Source organism: Ursus arctos, unplaced genomic scaffold (assembly GCF_023065955.2).
Source record: "Ursus arctos isolate Adak ecotype North America unplaced genomic scaffold, UrsArc2.0 scaffold_28, whole genome shotgun sequence".
NCBI classification, from domain to species: Eukaryota; Metazoa; Chordata; class Mammalia; order Carnivora; family Ursidae; genus Ursus; species Ursus arctos.
The window spans coordinates 21,176,426-21,200,945 of record NW_026622963.1 but is presented as its reverse complement, the minus strand read 5'-3'; the positions used below and the strand labels follow the sequence as shown (position 1 = coordinate 21,200,945).

The 24,520-nt window shown below is 43.3% G+C and overlaps 1 protein-coding gene across 1 annotated transcript in view; it reads right to left on the bottom strand.

Moving 5' to 3' along the window:
- CERS3 (ceramide synthase 3) overlaps window positions 1-23,579 on the bottom strand; it is a 101,104-nt gene extending 77,525 nt beyond the window's left edge. Inside the window, exons 1-2 of the mRNA XM_026510352.4 lie at window positions 22,466-23,579; window positions 15,083-15,183 (exon numbers count right to left, since the gene is read on the bottom strand). The gene's annotated coding sequence lies outside the window, so the exon portion shown is untranslated. The remainder of the gene's footprint in view (window positions 1-15,082; window positions 15,184-22,465) is intronic.
- Window positions 23,580-24,520: the final 941 nt, after the last annotated feature.

Below are 24,520 nucleotides of genomic sequence, written 5' to 3'. Positions count from 1 at the left end.
CCTTGTGTAAGCACTGAATCAAGATTGTCGAAAGCCATGGTAATGTTAATACCCCGCAGCCTAAAGCATTGAAAGGGAAATAGACATAATACAGAAGTGGAGGGTGGCCCCCCAGGAATGTGTAGTTCAGACTGAGAAAAAAAAATAAATCAAATTATTTATTCTTTCTTTAGGTGCTGCCACCAGCATCAATTATTTCTGTGAATCGAAACAGTGAAGAATCCCTTCTTCACACCATATACGAAAGTTAGTGCTGAACAAAGCACAAACCTAAATATCAGGGCTAAATTTTAACACCCTTAGAAGACTAGATAAGAATAAGTAGTCATGACCTTGGGGTAGGCAAAGCCTCCTTACATATGACATCAAAAGCACAAATGACAAAATTAAGAGAAATAGATAAATAGGATTTCATCAAAATGAAAACCTCTTGGGCGCCAAGGGACACCATCAAGAAGTGAAAAGATGACCTACAGGACGGGAGAGATCCCTGAAAGTCACACATCTGATAAGAGATTTGTATACGGACTAGACTAAGAACTCTTGCAACTCAATAAAGACAAATAATCCAATTCAAAAATGGGCAAAGAATCTGAATTTGAATATTTCACCGAAGAAGACAGACAAATGGGCACTAAGCTCATGAAGAAAAGTGCTCAACCTCGTTTCCATGAGGGAAATGCAAATCAAAGCCGCACTCAGAGGTACCGTTCACACCCGCTAGGATGGCTGTCATCACGAAGATAACAAGCGTTGGCAAGGATGTTGAGCGCAGGGCTGGCGGGAAAGTAAAACAGCACAGCTGCTGCAGAAGACAATCTGGCATCTCCTTGAGACGTTAAACGTGGAGTTACCATATGACCCACCAACTCTACATGTAGGCATTCAAGACAGTATTCAAGGGGATTGAAAGGATTCATGCTACAACACGGATGGCTCTTGAAAACATGCTAAGTAAAAGAAGCCAGACACAGAAGGCCGCAAAGCATGTGATCCCATTTATGTGAAATGTCCAGAAGAGATAGATCCCTAGAGACAGAGAGTAGGTTACTAGTTCCTCGGGGTGTATGAGGGGAGCGTGGGGAGAAATGGGGAGTGGCTGACAATGGGTACAGAGTTTCTTTTTAGGGTGATGAAAATGTTCAAGGATTAAAATGTGTTGGTTGCACAACCCTGAATATACTAGAAAACGCTGAATCGCACACTTTAGATGGGTGAATTGGATGGTCTGTGAATTATATCACAAAAAAGAAGAAAGAAAAACCATGAAGAAGCCGCCCCAGTTTCTACCCTTTTAACCCAGAGCTCATCCTGAACTTGACGCTACAGCTTCCCACCATTTCATTTATGGGGCTAGAGTGCTACCGCCCCAATGCACCTGTGTCGGGCTTGTGTCCACGAACCCAGAAAAGTAATTAAGTGAAGGAAAGACTATATCCAGATTCAGATTTCAGCATGATTGAAAGTTCATGACTTTCTGGGGGAAAGACATAGCATGCTTTAAAAAGCAAAACCAGACTAACTTCCCCCGAAGGAGAAGTCGCTCTCCTAGCTGATAGCCTCCCTGGGGGTAAGGGTATTTGGTAGACATCCGCAAGCTGATATTTTAGTTCTAGCAGTGGGCTTTAAAAATCCAGGCTATGCCTCTAGCCAGTCTCTCTACCATCCTGTTATTTCTCTCAGGATGAGATCAGAGGCTAAACACAGAAATGAGCAGAAGAGAACTGGGGCCAGCAGTCTCCAGTGCTCTGGGCTGCTTCGGTTTACTAGCAGGAAACAGATCACAGTCTCTCGGTCTCCCGCTAGCTGCCCCTAAGGCCACCAGCCCGTGCCAGTACCTCTGACCTCCTTCACAGCCACCTTTCCCCGACCCTGGTATACTGGATGGGCCATTTTGGAGGTAGCCCAGCCTCCGGCCCTCAGAGCAGCACGGGAAATCACCACTGTGGGGGGAGTTGGTGCACAGCCTTTTCCACTGTCAGAGCCAAGGTGGGCCATTCTCCGTCTGCTGACAGTTGGCTAGGATGGCCTAGGCTTGGCCAGTTGGATGCTTTCCTCAGGACTTTGAGTCTGGAGCAGACAGCGATATCCAGCAGCAGCAGATGGCATCCTGCCTAGGCTGCTGCTGCTGAAAAGATAGCTGTCATCTCTCAGCTTTTTGGCCTTCCTGATTGCCCTGGTTTCTTGGTTTCTACTGTCATCCAAGTCTGGTCTACCAGCCTTCCTGTGAGTCCTTTCCAATAAAGTCCTTTGCTTAAGATAGTCAGGGGTGGATTCCGTTGCCTCTAACCAAGAGGTCTTAAATGGAGAAGCAGGAATGGAGGGCATCTGTCAGTTCCTCCCCCTGATCTCATCTTGCCGTTGATGGGCACTCATGCGTCCCCTTTCCTCTCTCCCTCCCCTCCCCCATTTTTGCTCCTGTTCTGCCTAAGTTTCAAATCTGACAGTGACATTATTAACTGTCACCACTTAAGGTATTTTCAATGTAAAAGAGGGTGCTGGTTTCCCTGACACAGCCTTAAATCGATGCTTGGTAGATGACAAAACATATTACCTACCCAGCGAGTAGACCAATATTTTTATGCCGTGTTAATGAAGTATCACAATATTTCAATAATAACCCGGGGGGAAGAGCATTACAAAATATTGACACAGGGAAGAACCTGCATTTTTCAGAGCCCACAGGTGACAGCTCTAAGAACAGTCCCGAGCATTTGCAACAAGGAATCTGTCATTCAAGCCTCCTTTCCCTGTGGCTCTTTCACTTCTTGGACAGTCAGAGAAGCCCACTGATTCTCAGGTCAATTTGTAGCCCACCTCTCACCTTGATTCATTCAGCTCAACTCTAGGACTTTCTGGCAACTGAAATATTGTCAGCTCTGTTCACGACTCTTCCATCTCTGCTTGGTATGCTTTTTAAGCAAAGGTATCTATTTACTCCTTGAGTTTTCCCAGTGCTTTTATTTTTCCCATCACTACTCAAAAGTCCCCTTTTCCCATCCCGTGTCCATTCCCTAAGTACTGCAACTCCTATTTATATAAAAACATCTGAAGGAACTGTACTATTTATATTAAAAATATCTGAAGCTCTTTTTAAAAGTAAGAAATATGTGCAAGAAAAATACCTGTGGTTATTTCTTTATACTTCGCAGAAGAATCGGTATTGGAGGTGGCATCATAGCCCAGCTGTGTTTTCCCACCTGCCAATACTGCGTAAGTTTTAAACCCTATTTTCGACTCCAGCTGCCAGTAGTTTGCAGGAAGACAATCTCCCTAATGTAGGTTTTTATGACTCATTATTTTCTGACCTCATGGATACAGAACCCAACAGGGTGAAGGAAGCCTGTTGAGCCACTTTCTCAGATGAACACCATTAAATCTGACCTCAGGACTGAAGAAATAAAACCATCTGGGCCACAAGTTTATCACTATTTGAAGCAACATTTTTGCAAAGTACTAAAAAAATGTGGCACTGGAACCCTTGCTGGGGTAAGAACTCCGAGTCAGGCTGAAGTTACGGGCAAATTGTGAAATTCTGGTAATTACCCGTGCAATACCTACCGTAAACAACCACATCGCCTTAGAAGATAGCTCTACAGAACATATCTCTTGGACAGGGGAGAGTGACGAGAGTCTGTCTCTACAGAACAGAACATGTCTGTCCGAGAGAGGCCAGTGACAGGAGGTGGGAACCTAGGCAGACAACTCCAGTGGAAGTAAAGGTGTATTTCTGAGTGGTAAAGTGAAAGAAGGACACATTGGAATCAATGCTCACTGTCTCAGAGTATTATTATGGTTGGAGGAGGTGAGAGTTGGTGAGAGCTTTGGAGACTGGGTGACCAGTTAGATTATGGTGGGATCAGGGTTCTCTGGTGACAGAATGGTAGCTTCAGATGAGCAAGGGCCTTGTCTGGCTTGTTCACTGTTGTGTACCCAAGGCTTGCCACACAGTAAACACTAAGTAAGCATTTGTTGCATTCAACAGAAGGGTAACCGAGGCTGGAATGGACTTTTGAACGCTCCAGGAGTGATGCCATAGCCAAAAATGATATCTAGTTTAATTATCTACAAACAATCTCATTTTTATCAGTTGCCAAACAATTTTTAAAATTTGGTGCAAGGGTATCAGGTAAACATGTTTATCTACATTTAATCTGTTTGTGTTCTCTTTGGAATGAACTCTACCAACTCAGCCAAGAAAACTGGTTATGCCTTCAAGATAAAACACAAAGGAAAACATTAGCAGCTACTTGCTTTCTGTCATAGTGTAAGGAATGAGGGAACTGTAAATTCCAATTCTAAAAGCATTTTAAATTGTGCCATTTTCAATGGGAAGACAATGCAAATGATAGAGCAACTTACCTCTGAGGTATATTTATTATGATTGAGTGAGTGCATTAAAAGCCTATAGATGCCTGAGCTTAGAGTAAGAGAAAAAAACAAACCAACCAACGAACCCTATACTTTGTGTAGAGAAGTAGTTGACTTGCAACAAGATAATAAGTAATTCTGTCATTTAAAATTTTACCTTTATATCAGTTTAAAGCCTTGAAGAAATTCAAAACAGACCCACAGATTTTTAAAAAATAACAATCCAGAGTATTTGCAAACAAAACCATGGTATCACCTCAAAGATGTCATTGAGGGGTATCAGGACACCCTGAGTTTCCAATCATTCTGCCTTTTATTTATAGTCCCCCTTCCACCCCAGCCCCCAGGTTTTACCTGGGCATGTGACTGCCCTGCCATGTGAGATGACATTTCCCAATATCCCCTGTGACTAGATGTGGCCATGAGTGACTACGTCTGGATCAAAGACACAGCAGTGATATTGATTTGAGTAATCTCCTTAAATACCAAGCTGTGTTTCCTGGTTTCTCACTTTCTTCCTTACTAATAACTGAAAATAGGAATGACAGGGTATAGGAGAAACCTCTGAGGCCCGTTAGCCCATTTTCCTGGCCTACCACATATCTAGACAGTTACATACAAGAGAAATAAACTCTTTTACCTTCTGTAAGTCATTGAATTTTGAGTCCTTTTTGTTTTAACAGCTTAGACCATAATTCTTACATAGAGGGGAAAATATAAAGGAGAAGTAAATAAGTACTATATTGTTGTATTGTGTTATATTGTCTCCAGGTAGATTATAAGATCTGGAGACATCTGCTTATCAATTTGCCATTTACAGAATAAAAAGGAGACCTACAGACTGGGAGAAAATATTTGCAATATTTGCAATAGGAAGCACCTGTATCTACACTATATAAAGAGCTCCTGAAAATCAATAATAAAAAAAAAATCAGGGGACTTCTTCCATAAGTCATTTGGGGGACTGTATTTCCATTAATATTCTGCCTACTGGGGAGCATCCTAAGTATTTGCTCTGCCTTCAGGTCTTCTTGTAGGGAGCCAGTGTCAATTACCAATTTATTGCCTCTCTACTCCCCAAATTCAATCTTTTTACCTGCTCTGTGCAATTGTCTGGTCCTTTTCCTATTTTCCCTTTGCCAGCTAACCCTGGAGCTCTGTCAGCAGAGGATGGAGTAGAGACATGGCAGGATAAAAGGGTTTTACTTCCTGACTCTGGTACGTTCCCAGTGAAATGCTCCAGGAGCCCCCAGCAGCCAGCAGATTCTACTGGCAGCCCCCCTTAGGAGTTTTGTAGCAGAGTGCCTCCAGTGAGACACTATACAGTGAGCAGCTCTGCTCAGCACCCTACAGGGCAGATATCTGGCAAGCTCTAGGAAGCTGCTCTCCAGCCTATTCCACTGGCACCAAGGTAACTCCTCTGTACCCTCCCCAACCTGTCTTCCCCTCAGGGGGATCCATGCAGGGTGGTGTTTCCTCGCATGCTCTAGCTCGGCCCAGGGGTTATAAGTTTCCTATAGCAGTGATTCCTATATTCTATAGAGTTCTTCCTATTGGCCAATCCTTCATTTCTCCAATCTTGATTGGGCCCAGACAGCCTTGATGGAAAAGTCCAACCTGATGTGCTTAATCTAATACTAATTCACAAAAGCTCATTATTTGAACAAGTAAAAAAAGCCTCTGAAGTTCACATTAGAAGGAGAGCCTTTTCATTTGCCCTTCGAATACTGTGTGTAGAGTTTTCTTGTAGATTAACGATGACTTGAGTTTTCAGGAAGATGTGCTTCTACCCCTCTACTCCTATCTCCATTCTAAAGCTTAGGTTAATGTCCCCATGAGCCTGCTATCACTTTCTACTAGGGCAATAATTCCTCCCTGTTAGTAAACATCATTGGGATATTTTCCCAGCAAAACTAATAAACCCCTAAAATGCCAGCTAGGCACTTGGCATCTGTATGGGGTCAAGTTCTCTTTGAAGCCCGGGCTATCCCCTAGTGCTATTCTCTCCAGGCCATGTTTCTCTTGGCTCTGTAATAAAATTTCACAATATGCCTTGATCTGGGTTCCTAACTTAAATCGTCCCTTCCTATCTTAAATATTGAGCCAACGAAGTTTAATTCCTAGAAAATCACATGTTACCGTTTGCTGTCATGTGCAGAAGAAACCCCACTTGGGGATGGCTCCGCCAGAGGCTTCCTGTCCTAAGCAGACCCAGCCTCCTTTGGAGGCTGCTCCTCGAGGGCCCTACCCCATCTCTGCACACTCCTATAAATGAGAAGCTTGTAACAAGCCCCCAGGCCATTGGGCACCTGTCTGCTTTTCCAAGCTTGTGCCTCCCCCTCCCCTTCACTTTGCACAAAGCCAGGTCGGCTTTCTGACTCTTGAGAACAAAAGACAAAGTTCCTTCCTGCCTTCAGGCATGTGCATGAACTATTTTTTCTGCCAGACACCTTTTACCCATCATCACCCAACTCTCTCCTCCTTGTTCTTCAAGCTTCAACTTAGGCCTCCCTAAGACCTCCATCAAGACTTTCCGTGACCCCTACTCCCCCACTGCTCCAAATCTAAATCAAGTTCTGCCATCACTCCGTGCTCTTTTCCTTCTAACCTGTATCAAATCTGTAATTATATGTTTGTATGTTGATTCGATTAAAATCTGGCGCCCTCCTCAGACTTCAGGATGCAGGGAGAGCAGGCATGATACCTGTTCTGCTCCCAAAAGCATCCCTAAGTTGACCTACCGTAAGTGTACAAACAGTAAGCGCTCAATAGATGTTAAGGGGGTTAGTATATAGCACAGTGGTCAAGCACATGGATTTTGGAGCCAGACTGTCTGAGTTTAAGGCCTCATTCTGCAATTAGTTGCCCTTGGACAACTAACTTAACGTCAGTTTCTCCATCTATACAACAGAGGTGATAACTGTACCTCCCTGATAAGGTAGTTAAAATGAGTAAGTGAGTAAATATTTGTAATTTACTTTATCACATGTCTGTTACATAATCAATTGGAGTCAAACTGTTAATACCATTTGCCCTTCCAAAGAGAGGAGCTAAATGAACTTTCAGGTCCTAAAATTCTATAACTGACACCTGTTAAATTAAAAGAGGTTATTTAAAAAATATATACAGTACTGTGATATAGTTTAAACTCTAACATTTTAAAAACAGCATAAATGAACCTCTTAGGGTAACAAATTTTAGGAGTCACTAAAATATTCAAGCCTACCTCGGAAGATATGTGAAACTGGACAAAAAATATGTTTAGGCTATAGTTAATAAATAATACTTCAGTGTTCATAATAATGATTTTTTAAAAATCTGGAATGTTTAAGTACATTTTGAAATGTTAACTCTATGCAGTAACATTCGGCTAATATTAAAATTATATTTACCAACATGGGAAGTGCTTAGACATGTAAAAAAAAATTCAAAATTATAGCTATACTTTAATTATGTGATAGTATAAGATTTCATTATTATACTACTTTATACATATAAATCTAAGTGTGTGTGTGTGTTTGTGTGTGTGTGTGTAAAGGCAAACCGAAGGTAACATGAAAAAAGGGTAAAATTCTTGGTGCTGAAAATTTTTAAATTATTGTTCCTGTTGATAATTTGTTACTGTTGATCCTATATTAGGAAAATTTATAATTGATTTCTTATTAATGACTCAAGTCAACAAAGATACATTTTGTTCTAAAAATCATACAATCATCCAGTCCAGTCCTATTGATATGAAGAAACAGTCACAGGGAAATACAGGTGCCTTGTCCAAGCAAATCCAGGAAAGCCAGTGTTTTCCCAATACACACACAGTTGCCCCTTACTAAAAAATGTTACTAAGGTGATTTATTTTGCATTAACATTTTGAAAGAGTAATTTTTTTCATGTACATACGTCATATACAAAAGCTAATAGCTGAGTAAGGCAAGTTTGTTACCTACATAAAACTGCTCCCAGCCTTCTTCTTATACATCTGAAAGCTAACTACCAGAATCGTTTTTATTCTAACAATTTCAGAGAAAATAAAGTGTGCTTCTGTAGTCAGTAGAAAGACAGGATCTTGAGGTCTATCTATAAACTGAATTTAGGGACACCTGGGTGGCTCAGTTGAGGGTCTGACTCTTAGTTTCAGCTCAGGTCACGATCTCAGGGTCATGAGATCGAACCCCGTGTTGGGCTGTAAACTCAGCAGAGCGGGGGAGCCTGCTTGAGATTCTCTCTCTCCTTCTCTCTGCCCCTCCTGCCCCTCTAAAAAAATAAATAAAAAATAAATAGATTTAAACTGACTTTACATTCCAAAGGTAATAAACATAAGATAGAAAATGCAGTTTACGGAGGCAGCATTCGCCAAAATGTCATTCTTCCAGATGCCCCTTCACCTTTATCACATCTCTGCTGTATCTCTGTCCCAGTCGCTAATTGACAGAGATTGCCAAAGCCCAGCTCGAGGCCAAGAAAGAGGTAAGTGACCAAGCAAGTTTACTTAGACTGGCAACATGGATAGGAACTTGCAGAAAAACAGGTATGACTGACATCAGCAGGATGGGAAGCAAAGTTACAGAACAGATAAGTCTTAGAAGGATGTAAGTCCTAGGGCTCAAAGAGAACAGATATAAGCTGATTGGGAGGGACTGTATGAGAAAGTCACACAGGATCGACTGTTCATAATTCTGCCTTCAAAGGCAGAATTCCCTCCCCTTTTTTGTTTTTGTTTTTTGTTTAGTTAAATTTAGAAGTCTACAATGTAAATTAAGAGTTGGGTAACTAAGCAATGCTGTTGCAATGTAAAGAAATTTTAACCCAATTAGCATCACGTCAGCAGCTCCTTTCCAATTGCTATTAAATATTTTGCTCCTCTCCACCAAGTCCTTCCTCACAACCTCTCCTCCCTGGCCTGGTGAGTCATACATCTTGGTCCACAAATTACCCTGTTATTAGTCTCAGGCACAAGTGAGTGATGTAGGCAAGAGCAAGGGGGCTGGGAACCTTGCTGACAGTGACTCACTCACAGATGAGCCTGAGGAGAGGCCCTGATTCTGCCTCAGTTCTCCCATCTGTGAGACAAGAGGATTGGCCTAGAGTCTGCAAAGCCCTCCTGGGGATGGCTGAAGGGTGCTGCAGGAGCTTTCCTGCCAGTTAGTCCCAGGTAAGAAGACTCAGCAAGACCGCCATATATACTGCAAGCCTGTAGCTGATGAATAAAATCAAAAAAAAAAAAAAAAAGAATGCAGTGCTTCACACACCACCTCAAACAGCCAGAAAACTTGAGAAAGAACTATCGCTTTAGAGTCAGAAAGCCCCGGTGTGAGCTCCAGTCCTGCCTCTTAAAACTAAGTGAACTTGGGAAGAGGGGGGCGGTCCATGGGTGGCTCAGTCGGTTCGGTGTCCGACTCTTGATTTTGGCTCAGGTCATGATCTCAGGGTCATGAGATCGAGCCCCACATCAGGTTCCGCACTCAGTGGGGAGTGTTTGGGATTCTCTCTCTCCCTCTCCTTCTGCCCCTCCCCCTACTCTCTCCGCCCCACCTCCCTCTCTCTAAAATAAATAAATAAATCTTAAGGGGAAAAAAAAACCAACACGGTGAACTTGGGCAACTCAGTCTGTCTGAATTCTTTGCAGGCTCACTTGCTCCATGGTGCTAATTCTACCTTCCGCAAAGACCTATGGCAGATGAAGAGTGATTTGGTATGTAGAAATACCGGAACACAGCACAGTGCTGGATCTAGGTTATGGAGTCACATTATCTTATCATCTTTACCTTATTGGGTCTGGGCAAGAATCCGATGTCAGGCTGGTTTAAACAGTAAGATTAAATGCTAAGTTTAAAAAGATTCCCCAAGGGAGAGTAACGGGGCACCCCTACTCCTTCACAGGTGCATTCTCCCCATAATCTCCACATGTTTCACTGCAGGGAAAAGATAACTGGTTTCATATCCTTCTCTCAATAAGGGAAGCCTACATCATGGACACAAACTGGGCTAACCTAAACAGAAAACCTGGGGACAGTCCTGGAGACGTTGTACTACCCAGCGTCATCCAGTTCAGACCTTTTGAATGATCAGACTCACCTGGGGTGATACCCAGACCACCCCCCACAACACCCTGGGGTAGAATTTCTAGGACACAACATGCGGGAACCCAAGGCCTATTGACGTATCCAGGAAGAAGGGTTTGGGACTCTGAATGCCCAATGTCACCCCTTTCCAGCTACCTGAGCTAGGAGAGCACGTGACTTCTTCCAACCCTTGAATTCCTCGTCTGTAAAACAGGGACAATATATTCAATTTCTGTACAGTCTAGGTCGGGATTAAATAAGGTTTTGTGTCTAAATCACTCTGTGTAACTTGGGGCATATAGTGAGTGCTGTAGGTGTTATAGGACTGTCACGATTCACCTTTCCTCATCAATGGACTTGCAGGTGGCCCAGCACTGAGCCCTCATTCACGGATTTCCTGCGATCTACTCGTCAGTATTAAAGTTGCCTGAACTAAGAGTCAGAAAGGCAGCAGCTTTTCTGAGGGACGAGTGTCACCTGAGAGAGTAACTCATTTCCTCAGTGACAATGGGATTTCTTTCATCACTGCAACCCAACATGGGCAGTATCCTCAAAGGAATCATTTTACGAAAGACAGTAAAACCTACAGAAGGGTGTGGGGCCACATCTTGATCAAGAAGGAATTTCGAACATCCGTCTCACAGACGAGGAGGAGGCCGAGTTACTTTCAGGGAAGGACTTGGGGTTACTAAGGCGCACTGCTGAAGCACGCCCCAAATGTTAATGTTTTAAAAATATATGCTTATGTAATAGCTAAAGGCAGGGTTTCCGGTCACACAGCCTGCTGCCCCCGCAGAATGAAGCAGTCTTTGGAAAAGAATGAGATGACGAAGATTCTAGTAATCTTCAGATGAGGGTGAGGTGCGGTGGGCGGGGGAGCCTACAGTAGAGGGCAGGAAAAAAATCTCAGTGGCTCATTCTCAACAGCTTTGTTCATTGACTCTGAAATCACAGAAAAAGTTAGAAGGATGAAAGGCAAGGTTTCCTTGTGGCAAGAACTGTTGGTGTGGGGCTGGCAGATGGGCACCTGCTGGAACAGCCACTGTTTGCTCCCTTGAATAAAGAGGATGGGTCATCTCCCTTCCTTGGCTGGGACAGCTGCTTCCTCTGTCCATGGCCACTACTCCTTGCTACTGGTTCACCCTAAGAAAATAATTCATAAGATCTCAAAACTGAACAGAACGAGTCATTCTTATCCAGTCTCGATCTACTGCAAGAAGCCCCTTAAAGAAAAAAAAAAAAACATAGGTATAACGCCCAGATTTTAAGTAGATAAGGAAAGAGACAAAGACGGACAGACAGACAGATCAAGAGAGACAGAGACTTACGCAGGGCATCTGCAAAGTCTATCCAGAATATAGGGAAATATTTCATTTATTCATTGTACTGCTTTTGACTAATGATTAAACCCATGGCTTCAAACTTAAAGCTATTTTGCCTGCAAAAATGTCTGGAAGGAAAAAATCCTGGGTATAGTGTATGAAAACGTAACATATTATTTAAACACAAAAATTTGGGGGCTCCTGCGTGGCTCAGTTGGTTATGTGTCTGACTTCAGCTCAGGTCATGATCTTGGAGCCTGGGGATTGAACCTTGGTCAGGTTCTGTGCTCCTCGAGGTGTCTGCTTGTCCTTCTCCCTCTTCCTTTGTCCCTCCCCCCACTTGTCCTCTCTTTCTCTCTCTAATAAGTAAGTAAAATCTCAAAATAAATAAATAAATAAAAATTTCCCTAGGTTTCTAGACATTTCAAACAAACATTCTTTCCAAGAGAGTATCCTTAACTTTCTCTCCAATACATTTTTATATAATCTTCATTTCAGTCTCTCTGATTTCTATCAATACAAATCAATGCTATGAATGAGAGAAAACACTGTGCTAACATATAGAGTTTCCTTTGTCAAGGTCACGTCTTGTGCATGCCCAATTCCTTTTTCCCTGGGGGACAAAGGTCAAACATGTGTCCATGTGATTTTCTGGCTATTCCTCTATTGATCCTGATTTGGGGTCTCGCATTCCTAAGTCTTCTTTTTTAAAGTCTTTTCTCTTTAAGCTAAGATTTATGGGCTATTTCCTCAAAATTTTTCCACCAAGAATTATAGTTGCAGAAGTGCTACCGAGAATGACTGGTCTGAGTCAGGGTAAACAGGACAACGTGTGAAACTAGAGAAGAGCAGAGGGGGGACTGGAACAGAGACGACCCAGGCGGCCGGCTCCCGGCGCTGTGTGAGGGGATTCAGAGCTCCCTCTCTGTGTCATTCCCGTTAGTGAGATTTCAATATGGAGGTCTTAAGGTCATTGTGAAAGAAAGGCACGCTCTGAAAGAACGTGAACGTGAATGGAAGGATCCCATAATATTCGACAGCAAGTACCCCAAGTGCAAGTATCGTCTGAAACGTACAGAAAATCGACCACCTTAACCTTGTGTCGAGTCTCTTAAAATGGACCAACAGATCCCTAGCGGAGCCTCAGTGATGTCCTTTTGTTTGGCGGGGGGAGAGCCTGGACGCTTCTCTTCCCTGCCAGGTAAAGCTGTTTCTCAGTAAATGCATCTTCCCGTGAGTTTATGAGGGCAGGAATGTTCCTCAGCTGCCACCTTACGAAATCTGAGCGATTTCAGCCCCGCCATGCTGTTAGGTGGATGTTTCCAGGGCGTGGTGGTAGAAGAGGAGTCCATCTACACATGCCGCAGCAATTCTGAAACTGCTCAGCCTCCGTGGCTCTGTCAGGCATCAGTCAGTGATATCATTACGCACCAACTGTGTACCGAGGGCGCTGAGCTTCAGCCCCACCCTTCCACCCTGGCCTTGTTTGAAAAGACTGCACTCTGGCCTTCTGCTAGCCGTACCCCTGTCCCACTGGCCGAGGAGTCCATCGACCCAAGGCTACATGCCCACCCACACACCATACCCCCTCTCCAGACTTGCTAGGGGGTACCCAGGACCCTAGAATTCCCTGCCTAAACCCCTTTAAGTCCACTTCCAAGACCTGCATGGACCCTTCCCTGGGTCTGTCCTCTGAAATGGGACAGCACAGTATCCCTGAGACCTCAGGATGGCCACCAGGAGACTGCTGGGGTGGAGACGAAGAGACTCACACTTGAACACATACACAAAAGTGTCTGCACACACGTGCATTGGGCTTCTAGCCAAGCAGGACGGTTCTGGGGCTGGGAAGGGGGATAGGGCCAGGCGGAGGGCCAGACAACTCCACATGACCTCTTGCCTTGGGCCCCTCCAATGTGAGGGGTGGACCTGCCTGTCCACAGGGCCTCGGGGTAGGTCTATAACTCTAGAAGTCCCAGGAATTCTGGAAGCCAAAGATGGATTCAGGCTGAGAAGCCACCAGAGGGGCTGGTAGCACGACTGAGACAGAAATCCTCAGGTAACTTCCGACCATCCAGCTGAACCACTCTTCCCCAGAGAAAGCGCCTTCTTTGTCTGCAGAAAGTAGTCTATTCCCTCTGGCTTCCTCATGCTTCCCTGTCCCCCAGGCCCCCCACCAGCTGGCTACTAATTCACTGTTGACTCTCGCCTCGCTAGAAAGTAGGCGGGGAAATACATTTGTGATCAGTGGGGTTTGTGTTTAGTGCAACTTTTGGTAAGAAGATGTAGAAAGTATGGGCTCAAAGTCAGGGGTGGGGTTGGGCCTTGGTCATGAACCCTTTCTGCATTCTCTGCCGATCCACTGGGAGTTGGTTGGGGGGAGGTGGGGCGAAGGCCCATGCCAGCGAGCGCTGTTGGTGCAGGGAAAAGTGTCAGGGACGTGATTCAGAGGCCCAGCAGCTGTGCTTTCACAGCTGTAAACTGAGAATAACAGCACTGGCTCTTCACAGGCCCGTACAGAAGTTCAAGGCCACCATAACTAACAACCAGCACGGGTATCACACTGTACTCGATTTCTTCCACCAGCATTCGCTCATTGTAGCCTCACCACAATAATAATTAGTCACGTCCCCAATTTCCACATGCAAAGAGAAGTTTAGAGGGATCAAGTGACCTGGCCCAGATGACACAGAGCCAGAGCCAAAGTTAGGCGCTGAGAGCAGCAAAGCTCCTTCTCTTCACAGTACTTGACTTTGCCTTTCATCCGTATTTGTGTACATGCGCTGTGAGTAACTCCCCTCCATGCAAATCATCATTTCTGATTGTCACTTTTGATGACTTTGAAACCGTGTGCTTTTGAAAGCCCATCTCTCACAGGGGAAGAGACTGGAAGCTGGAAACCTGCAGGACAGACAGACAGAGCCAACTCTTCCTTCCAACTCGAAAGGAGGCTCAGGGAAAATGGGAAGGGGAGGGTGGGAGGCGAGATCGGACCACAGACACGGCAAATATCAGCTAAGCTTGCAGAGCTCTTCACCACCTGATGCTGTCAGAGGAAACTTTCACCCAACATTTCTCCTCTCAAAAAGAACAGAGTATGAATGTACAGTGTATCATAGAGAATGACGCTGTACTTCCCTTGCCCAAAACACCTCTCTTCCCCAGAACACAAAACATTTCCATACAATAAGAAAGCTTTGGGGCACAGGTGTCATTTTCCAAGATCACAGTTAAGACAACACAGTAGAGGTTAAATAAAATAAAATAAAATAAAATAAAATAAAATAAAATAAAATAAAATAAAATAAAAATAAAAATAACAGTAATTACCTTGAGTATAAAGGGTAGCTTTCTGCGAAGGAATTCAAGTACTGTGTATATATGTAGGTCTATATATGTGTAAAAGTTTTGCCTTTACTTTCACAACATCCCTGCAGAAGCAGAAAAGGGAAACATAATTAATAGACTATACAATGATACCCCTAAGTTTCCTTCTGGCTCTAAAACTTAAAGTCAGAGTTGCAAACCAGTGGCAGAACTTGGTGTAGGTTGGACTGGGCCTAACAATCAGTTTCACTGAACCACATAGTGCTTTAAAATAATTTGAGCCGACATCTAGAATTTAGGAATTTTCACATAAAAGTCCAGATTCACAGCTTCACTTGGGAAAAAAACCCCAAAAGACCTGGCAGTAATCACAGGACCCACAGGCCTTAAGAGAGGCTCAAGTTTCATCACCCTGCCCACTGCTCATTTCAGTTACCTGCCCGGCTTCTCAGGCATTAACTTTGTGATTCCTTATGTCTCTAAGATTCATCAGTGTGAATTAAGTCCTCAAAGTCAGCGCAACTTCAGTAAAGGCAACAAGAGCTTAGCACTGCCTCGCGTAGTGATTATAGTTCTATCAGCACACGGTTTTTGAAAGAGCCACTTGTGACTCATTAGTGCCCTGGTTCTCAACGCTGGCTCTCTCGGGAGATTACCTGGAAAATATTTTTAAGCCATGCTCTCCTCTGATTCAGAACACCTAAATCAGGACCTCTGAAGCTGCCGTCCTGGCATCGGTATTGTTATTGTTGCTTAACAAACATATTTATTAAAGCCTAGCATGCAGACAGTAAAGTAACAAATCACAAAAGTAAACACTGTGTTATAACCAGCAGCCAGACCAAGAAATGGGGATTACCAGCACCCCAGCTCCTCCATTGTGTCTCTGCCCCGTCACTACCCCACTTTCTCCAACTATCCTCGCCTAACCTCGAACACCACGGATTCATGGTGCCCATGCTTGAACTTCACATGAACAGAATCACACTGACTGCATCCTTTTGCATCTAGATTCTTTCCCTCAACAGTTGCGACTGAGACATATCCAGGTTGATGTCTGTACATAGCTGACTCACTGTCACTAGGGTTAAGTATTCCATGGTATGACTATACCACAATCTATTTTTCCATTCTCCTGTTGAGGGAGATTTGGGCTGTTCTGAACTGGGGGCTCTAACATATAAGGCTATGCTCTGTGAACATTCTTGAGCACGTCTTTGGCCAACATATGCAAGCATTTCTGTAGAGCAATGCAAATGCAACGTATACTCTCGTTTAATAGATCCTGTTGACCAGTCTTCTAGAGCTGTTGTGCCAATTTACACGCCCACATCTGTGTATGAGAGTTCTAGCTGCTTCACATTCTCACCAACACGCCTGCTGTCTATCTTTTAAATTTCAGCCTCACTGGTGGCTGTGTAGTGGGACTTTACTGTGGTTTTAATGTGCATTCCCCTAACGACCGATAAGGTTGAGCATGTTTCATGTTTTTTGGCCATTTGGATATGTTCTTTTATGAAGTACCTGTTTAAATCTCTTGCCCAATTTTCTCTTGTGTTGGTCTAGCTTTTCTAATGGACTTGTTTCTTTATTCTGGATATGACTCCTCATTGTTTATATGTATGGCAAAGTCTCCTTCCCTTCTACAGCTTGTCTTTTACTCTTTTAATGGTAAGCTTTGATGGAAAGAAGTTATTAGTTTTAATATAGTCAAATTTATAGATCTTAATATAGTCAGATTTATAGATCTTTTCCATATACTAGAACTTTCTGCGTCTTGTTTAAAAAATCACTGCCAGCCCCGGGGTCATTAATCTATCCTGTTTTGTCATCTAGAATGATGCTGTCCAATAGAAAAACAGTGGGAGCCAAATACGTAATTTAAAGTTTTCTGGTAGTTGCATTTTAAAAAGTAAAAAAAAAAAAAAAAAGTGAAATTCATTTTAATAATGCATTTTATTTAACCCAACATATCCAAAATATTATCATTTCAACACATAATCAATATAAAAATTATTAATGAGACATTTTGAATTATTTCTCTACAGTAAGGTTTTGAAATCTGGTATGCGTTTTGCACTTAAAACCTGTCTCTAGTGGGTCGGCCATGTTTCAGGGAGCAACAAAGGGCTAGCGGCTGCCACTAGGACAGCACAGATCTAGAAAGTATAGTTTTACCAGTCAGTTTTATCTGCCACATCTACATTAACATTCAGATGTGTATACAATTTTTTTAAAGATTTTATTTATTTATTTATTTTAGAGAGAGGGAGTATATGCTCATGATTGGGGGGAGGGGCAGAGAGGGAGGAGGAGGGAAAGGGAGAGACTCTCAAGCAGACTCCCTGGGGGGCTCCATTTCATACCCCTGAGATCATGACCTCAGTCAAAACCAAGAGTCAGATGCTTAAGCGATTGAGCCACCCAGGCACCTCAGTGTGTATAAATTTTGAGGTTAGAATCAAAATTCAGGTTTTTTTCCATCTTTATATTACATATTATATACATATTTATATATGTATAGTATCAATGTTATCATAAATCAAGGGTCCAAATATGTGGAGGCTTATTTCTAGAATTTCTAGTCCATTTCATTGGTCAACCATGCCGTTGGCGTTTAGTTTTTTTTTTTATGTTCCCTAGTTAATTCTTACATTCAGCCATTACTGAGAACCACTACCAAGAAGTCACAAAATTTATCAGTAGCTATGAGCAGAAATTTTATAAAGCAGAGAGGAATGGAATAGAAGAGAAAACATCGATATGTACCAGGTATTGTTTTATGAAATTTTATTTCAGTTAGTGTGTGTGTGTGTTTCTAAATTAAAGTCTAAAAACTATTTCTTACCATCAGTGATGGTCCAAAAGAAAAATCTGAAATCCACTACAATAGTGTCATCTATGAGGCAATTACTTGGGAATATCCAGCTCGCATATTATTTTACAGTCATCATCTAGAAATGTTCTGAAGTTTTACTCTTACACAATTGGTGATAGACCAGACCGCCACACAAGGCAGATCTCCATTTGAAACAAGTCAGGGAAAGCCAGTTACGGCTGATGGAACAGGAGGAGCTCATTATAAAGCCTGTGACTTTGACCCAAAGTAGACTATGATAATGAGTTCGTGATGTGAACATTCCAAATGAAAATTGCTAATCTGCACAATTTGAAATTTGTTTAGCATCAGCGGATTTTAAGTTTTTCAAGTTTTAATTGGATGTCAAACAAGAAAACAAAATTTGAGGGGAAGAAATTAAAGCCAATTTAGTTATTAAATGATGTTAAGTAACCTTCGTTATTGAAGAAAATGCTCTCAGAATATTTGCTTGAATCTTGAAATGATTATTTAATTGTTCAGCCTGTGTCAAGGTCAATCTAATCAACAACTATTTATTGACTCTCCACTAAAATATGTCTGGCAAAGGAATCAAAATAACAGAAACAGACCTTGTTCTCGCATACAAGAACTCTATGGAGAAAAACAGATCACGGCATATGATTTTCCCTCACCAAGTAGTGCTTTTAGAACATGGAGATAATAAATAAGAATGATTTTAAGCCCCTTAATGTAATGTTTAATCTCCTCAAACAACCTAAATACATGTCTTAGCTGTGAGTTTTATAGTTTTCCCATTAAGAGAGAAAGGAGAAATGTATTTGGTGGTCATTTCACAATATATACAAATGTTGAATTATTACGTTGTACACCTGAAACTCATATTGTGTTCTATATCAATTATACCTTGATTAAAAAAAATTAAAAAGCTGGAGACCTGTTTTCATTTTTCCCTTCTCCAGTCCTAGTGACCACATGTCACATGCTTCAGAAGGCACAGCTACAAGATGGAAGAAGACAGAGCCATCTATGATGGGAGAAGAAATAACATTGGCTGCACACACACACAATATATGTATCTTTTGGGTTTGCTTTTATACGGTGCACCAGCACAAGGAAGTGCATGTGTGTGTGTGTGTGAAAGAGAGAGACTGTGTGTGTGTGTGGGGGGGGGTGTATCAATCCTAAACAGAGAGATTGGGATACTTTCATTAAATATCTCCATTTTTTGCTTTCCTAAAGATATAATTCGGAGGTTAATAAAGGGGAAACTTTCCATTGAATTGAAACCTCTGTAAACCAAACACCAACTACGTGTTAGGCCTCTGCTCTGTTCAGTTACCTTCCTTAAAAATGCATCATGAACCCCCTCCACAGTCTCTCCAGTGACCAGGTGAGCAAAAAATAAAAAAATAAAAAAAAAAGAAGAAATGGTTATTAAAATGAACCAAACCCCTTTAACTTTACATTTGAGTGGAATTCGAACACTCACAGCTTGCGAAATTTTGAATTCTCATGCTTAGGAGGGTGAAATTTGTTTCAAGGTCACCCAAGCTAAATTAGTGTGCTTTCTCAGACTTTAAGTTACAATAATAATGAAATTTGGGAATAACTGTTTTAAAAACACAGTGATTGCTGAAGTTTATTTACAATCATACATCTGTCTACCATCAACAGAAAACCCTGTGGAGAATTTTGGCTGGTAAAGTGTTGTACAAGGTCAAAGATTCTTAATATCCCCATTCACTTGCTATTTGAGGGTTTTATACTAAGCCCTAATTTATTTTAATTGGGTTTTTAGCTTGGTTTATGTTTTCATCATTTAAAAACTCTCTGCAAGATGCAATTTTAAGGCAATACACACAGTAGGACCCATAAAATGATGAGATTGATTGTTGCAGAGGGCTTAGGAAAATAAGTCTTGTTACTCTAGAAAGACTTCCTTCATAGTGCCAATTGTCTGGTCTGTCTAGGGCTGTCCCAAAGATGTGTTCAATCATTCTGGGTCCACCAAATAAATAAAACAACAAACCTGGGCCATGTAGGACCAATAAGGTTGGTGTACTGGGTGTGCAGGTGTTTCTAACACAAGGGAGACATGCATTTGATTCCAAAGGGAACTCCCCTGTGTTCCTCTAATCTCTATGCCATAATATGCAGTTCATCAGGATTCAAAATTAGGGACAGATTGCCAAAACACCACTCTTGATGCCAACTAGCCCATTTGATGAACTTGACTATAGGCTTTTAGCCAGTAAATAAGTCAATTGCTCTTGTCCAAATCCATCTTTATAAAGGTGTATTATCTCCGGTTCAATCTTTGGACTACATCCCTAAATTCACATTGGGGAGGCCTTGGAAAGCCCAAGGCTGTTCTACAGATGGCCTGGAGCCCAAGGTAAATGAATGGTTGCCACACTACACTCTGTGTTTTATGAGACCTTGGAGCCAGACCCTCCTCCCATGCACAGCCTGCCGGCAGTGCCTTGGGGGCCTAAGAAAATTCAAATGAACTCTGTGTGTGTGTGTGTGTGTGTGTGTGTGTGTGTGTGTGTGTGTGAAGGTACGCATAAAAGCATATCTTTCCTATAACTGTGCAATGATTAGCGCAACAAACTGACCCTTGCTAAAGAGGTATCTGATGTTCTTGCTTTTTGCCTGATTTTGCTATGATTTGGGGGACTCCTAACATAGGATGTTTACTGCTCTTTTTCAAAGACTGTGTCAAAGCCAGATCAGCATCACCAGAGAGGATCTCAATAATCACAGCCTGATTTTCAAAGAAAGTAAGTGATACTATGCTAGACCAAAACACCACCAGTCAGCCCCATGAGGACCGAGTCTTATCTCCCCTGATCACTGCTGTTACCCCTGAGCCCAGAATAGGATCAGCAAATAATTGGAGAAATGAATACTATATATCGAAAGCCTCCCATTTGTCAATCATGCAGAAGGCATTTTGCATGCCTTTTCTTTCTATTCCTTATAACAAATAACCCTGTGGGATGGACATTATAATCATTAGCTTACAAATAAGGAAACTGAGGTTTGAAGAATTTCACTGCCTTGCCGAGATCACACAAATAGTAAGCAGAAAGCAAGGATTCAGATTTAGATCTATCTGCCTTTCTAACCCTGTTCTGTCCACCACACCATGCCTTCACCCCAATAGAAGCAAATTATGGACTGACCCTTTGGTCTTTTGCTATAAGATACCAAGTTAACATATTTACCTATTATCATGGGTTCAGAAACCCCTCCACATGACCAGGACGCTGAAGGGCTGAGGGAATGGGATAGGAATAGAGAAGGCTCTGATCACATATTTCTGTGTGCAGAAAGGCAACAGAATTTGGGCTTTATCACTTCCCAGCTATGCCACTATAGCTCTCACTAAGCCCAAATGTCCTCATCTGAAAACTGCATGAGTTCTATCTCACTGAATTAAATGGGAAATGTATTTATGCACAGCAAGGACTCAATAAATGTAGATTATTACTAAGCCAGAATTATGTAGATTATTACCAACCCAGAATTATCTTGAAATTAATTTGACTATTTTAGCAAAGGCAGAAATAGTTTTAAAGGGAAGACTATACAATTATTACCTATTTTCCCCTTAACGAATTTGCCCCTTTTTCCAGAAAATTCTACTGGTGAAATTTTAAATGGAAACCCCTTAAAAAAAAAAAAAAGGCTTGTAGGGGAAGAGTCACGAAAAGGGGCTGTTTAAAGTCAGAACCCTCACCCGTGGTATAGAAGGCACTTGGTTAGTTAATGAATAAGTGAATATTTATTCATTTAAATGAATATGCATCCTCTGGGGAGTCCCAGAAGTTTTTTTCCCTGGCCCCGTGAGTAAGGCTTTTCTGGGAATAAAATTGCCTAAAAAAACATCTGGCTAAACACGGACACTGGTTAGAAAAAAAAGAAAGTTCTATTATGTTTCTCAACACGAGGCTGGCAGTTGTAGAACGAATCGGCTCGTGTCTTCTGGACGCCGCGTGGGGACGGTCCCGCCCGAGACAGAGCCAGCGGAGAAAAGTCTGCCACTGTGAGGCGACCAAGTCCTGCCTCGTTCCACACTGAAGACATTCTGACGGGGTCTGGACATCTGCGGTCGCCCTTCTCCTTTCTCCCTGCTCATAAACCGGGCTGTGCCGGCTGCGGGCTCCGCCTTCTGTGATTCCACAGGCTGAACAAGCCTTCCTTCCTAGCCCGACAATGAATCCACTTCAACTCGCCAGAGAGCAAGTGCTACAGGTCAGAGAAGTTGGGCCTCAACATCTGGTCTCCACGACCGACACTTCTGAAGTCGCACTCACCAAGCAGTGGGCTTCAAATCTCTGTTTTCTGTATCTCTCCCTGAACAGCAGGCCAAAAATGAGCATTTTGGACATTTCCCTCTCTCTCTCTGTCTCTCTCTCTGTCTCTCTCTCTTTCACACACACACACACACACACACACACACACACACACACACGAGTCAAGGCCAACGTGGTCTGAGAGTTCCCAAATGGTAAAAACATCAGCGAAATGGTGCCTACCTTCCAGAAACTTCGGTCCACAAAGGATGCCCCTTGCCTGTGAAGAGCAGTCAGAGCCAGATTTCCAGCGTTCCAGTCAGCCTCGTTCTCGTCAGAGAGCAACACACCTCATCTCTGCGTGAGCTCTGAAATTCCTTCAGAGACCCACCCTCTAAAGTTGCGCGTCTAGATTTCTGACTGAGGGCGATCCGTGACGTGAGGCAAAGCTACTGGATGGCACCTTCCGGTTCTTCCTGACGGGATGTTGCTTCCTGTTTCACCACTTGGGAGAGGAGAAGACTGGAGTTCAGTCAGACACGGGGTTACAAATGCATCAGTTGCCTCACGCCTGTTGGTTTGGGTGCATACGGTCATTAGTCAACTCCTGAACAAGATGGTCTTGCTGTCTGTCCTGAAAGGAAGGGGTTCACGCGGCGGAGAGAAACCTGAAACACTGTTGACAAGCCCACACTATTAGCCGAGCGGGTCTGACAGCTATGGCACGCTCTAGAAGCCTGTGAGTATTGGCGGGGCTTTGTGCTGACTAAATCATCACCACAACCGCCACCAGCACGCCCTGAAACGCGTGGAATAAGGAGCATCCGTCCACGGAAAGGCCACCTCTCTGCTGTCTCCTGGCAGCTGGGGAGGAAAGCGTCCCTTCGTTTGCACCATATAACGCCCCCAAGATAAAAGTCTGGCCACCTTTTCCTTTTGGAATAGTCAGAGGTAGTTCTCCTGGTTTTTATTTCTGCCAGCCTCAAAGAACAGTCAGCACAGACAATGAAAGACAAACCCGTTGGTGGCAGGATGCCAACAGTTGTCCGTCTGTCTGCCTGAGGCCCTTCAAGTCCAAAGGCAAGTTTGCCTGCATTTACAGTGTTTATTTGAGACGGGAGACCTTTGGGGGCCGGGTTCACTTTCTCCTGCCTGCAGATGAAACAAGTCCAGGTGTGGATTATTTAAAGGCGCCTCGACGAGCAAGGAAGCTTCGGCAAGTTGGTTCTTGCACCCCCCGGAGCCAAAGCTCACCTCCCAGGCGGTTCAGCAGCACCGCCCACTCCGAAGGCCCTGACTCAAGGCCCTTCCCCACCAGCCGGCTTCAGCTGTCGAGAGACCTCTTTCTTCTCCTGTCAGCTAATCGATGACGGCAAATTAAAAATTGACTAGAGGCCGAGAAGGGGAAAGGCCAGTCTCAGACTCCACGGGTTCTCGAGTTTCACTCATTGAATTCAGTTCAAAGGAGGAGGATTGGTCAAGGCCCGTTCACTGGACGCTCGTTCACTTTCTCCCTGGCCTGTTTTTCTCTTCCCAGACTCTCATTTCACCATGAAGGGGTTCCGAAATGCTAAAGCCCATCTGGCAGGGGGGCTGAACTTCCAGCAGAGTGGTCACTAAGCGGGGCAGGTTCGGATCCTCGTCACCTCTTGCCAGGCGACCATGTCTTTCCGACCCCACACTCCCCCTTTCACGGTCCATCCTTCCCCAACTGCCACCCGACTTACCTTCCTAATTAAAACTGTTTTTCTTTATCGTGTCTCTCTTCCCTGCTGATAAAGCTCTACCAGTCACCTTTTCCTTAGAAGATTCCTTAGCATGGGAGACAGCCTGGTTCCTGGTTACAGCCTACATAGCTCAATACCTCCTCCATAATCAAAAGAATCCCATTATCATAGGCTGCATTGAGTCACTGTCAAGGTGTAGTCCCTTCTTCCTTCAGAGACGGAGGCAAAAATTCACCTGTTGCACAATCTGTGCAACGCGGTGCAGTAGCTGGGAGGACTGAAGTGAGGAATTCTGACGGTTTGTGAGTTGTGACCTGGGGGAGCTGTGTGCCTACACACGTCAGCCCAGTGTGTCCGCCCACGACCCCTCTGCAGAGGACAAATAAATACAAATATGGTTCTTTCGACGACTCCTATGGTAATGCCTTTTTCCTTTTCTCTCACTTATGCCTCATGATAAATTTATCAGGTCACTGCTAACAGAAGGGAGAGAACCCTGGGAAGCAGGATCGAGCAAGAGGCCTGTGTGGGTGTCATTTCTTCTAGGTAATACTTAACTGTCTCATTTTAT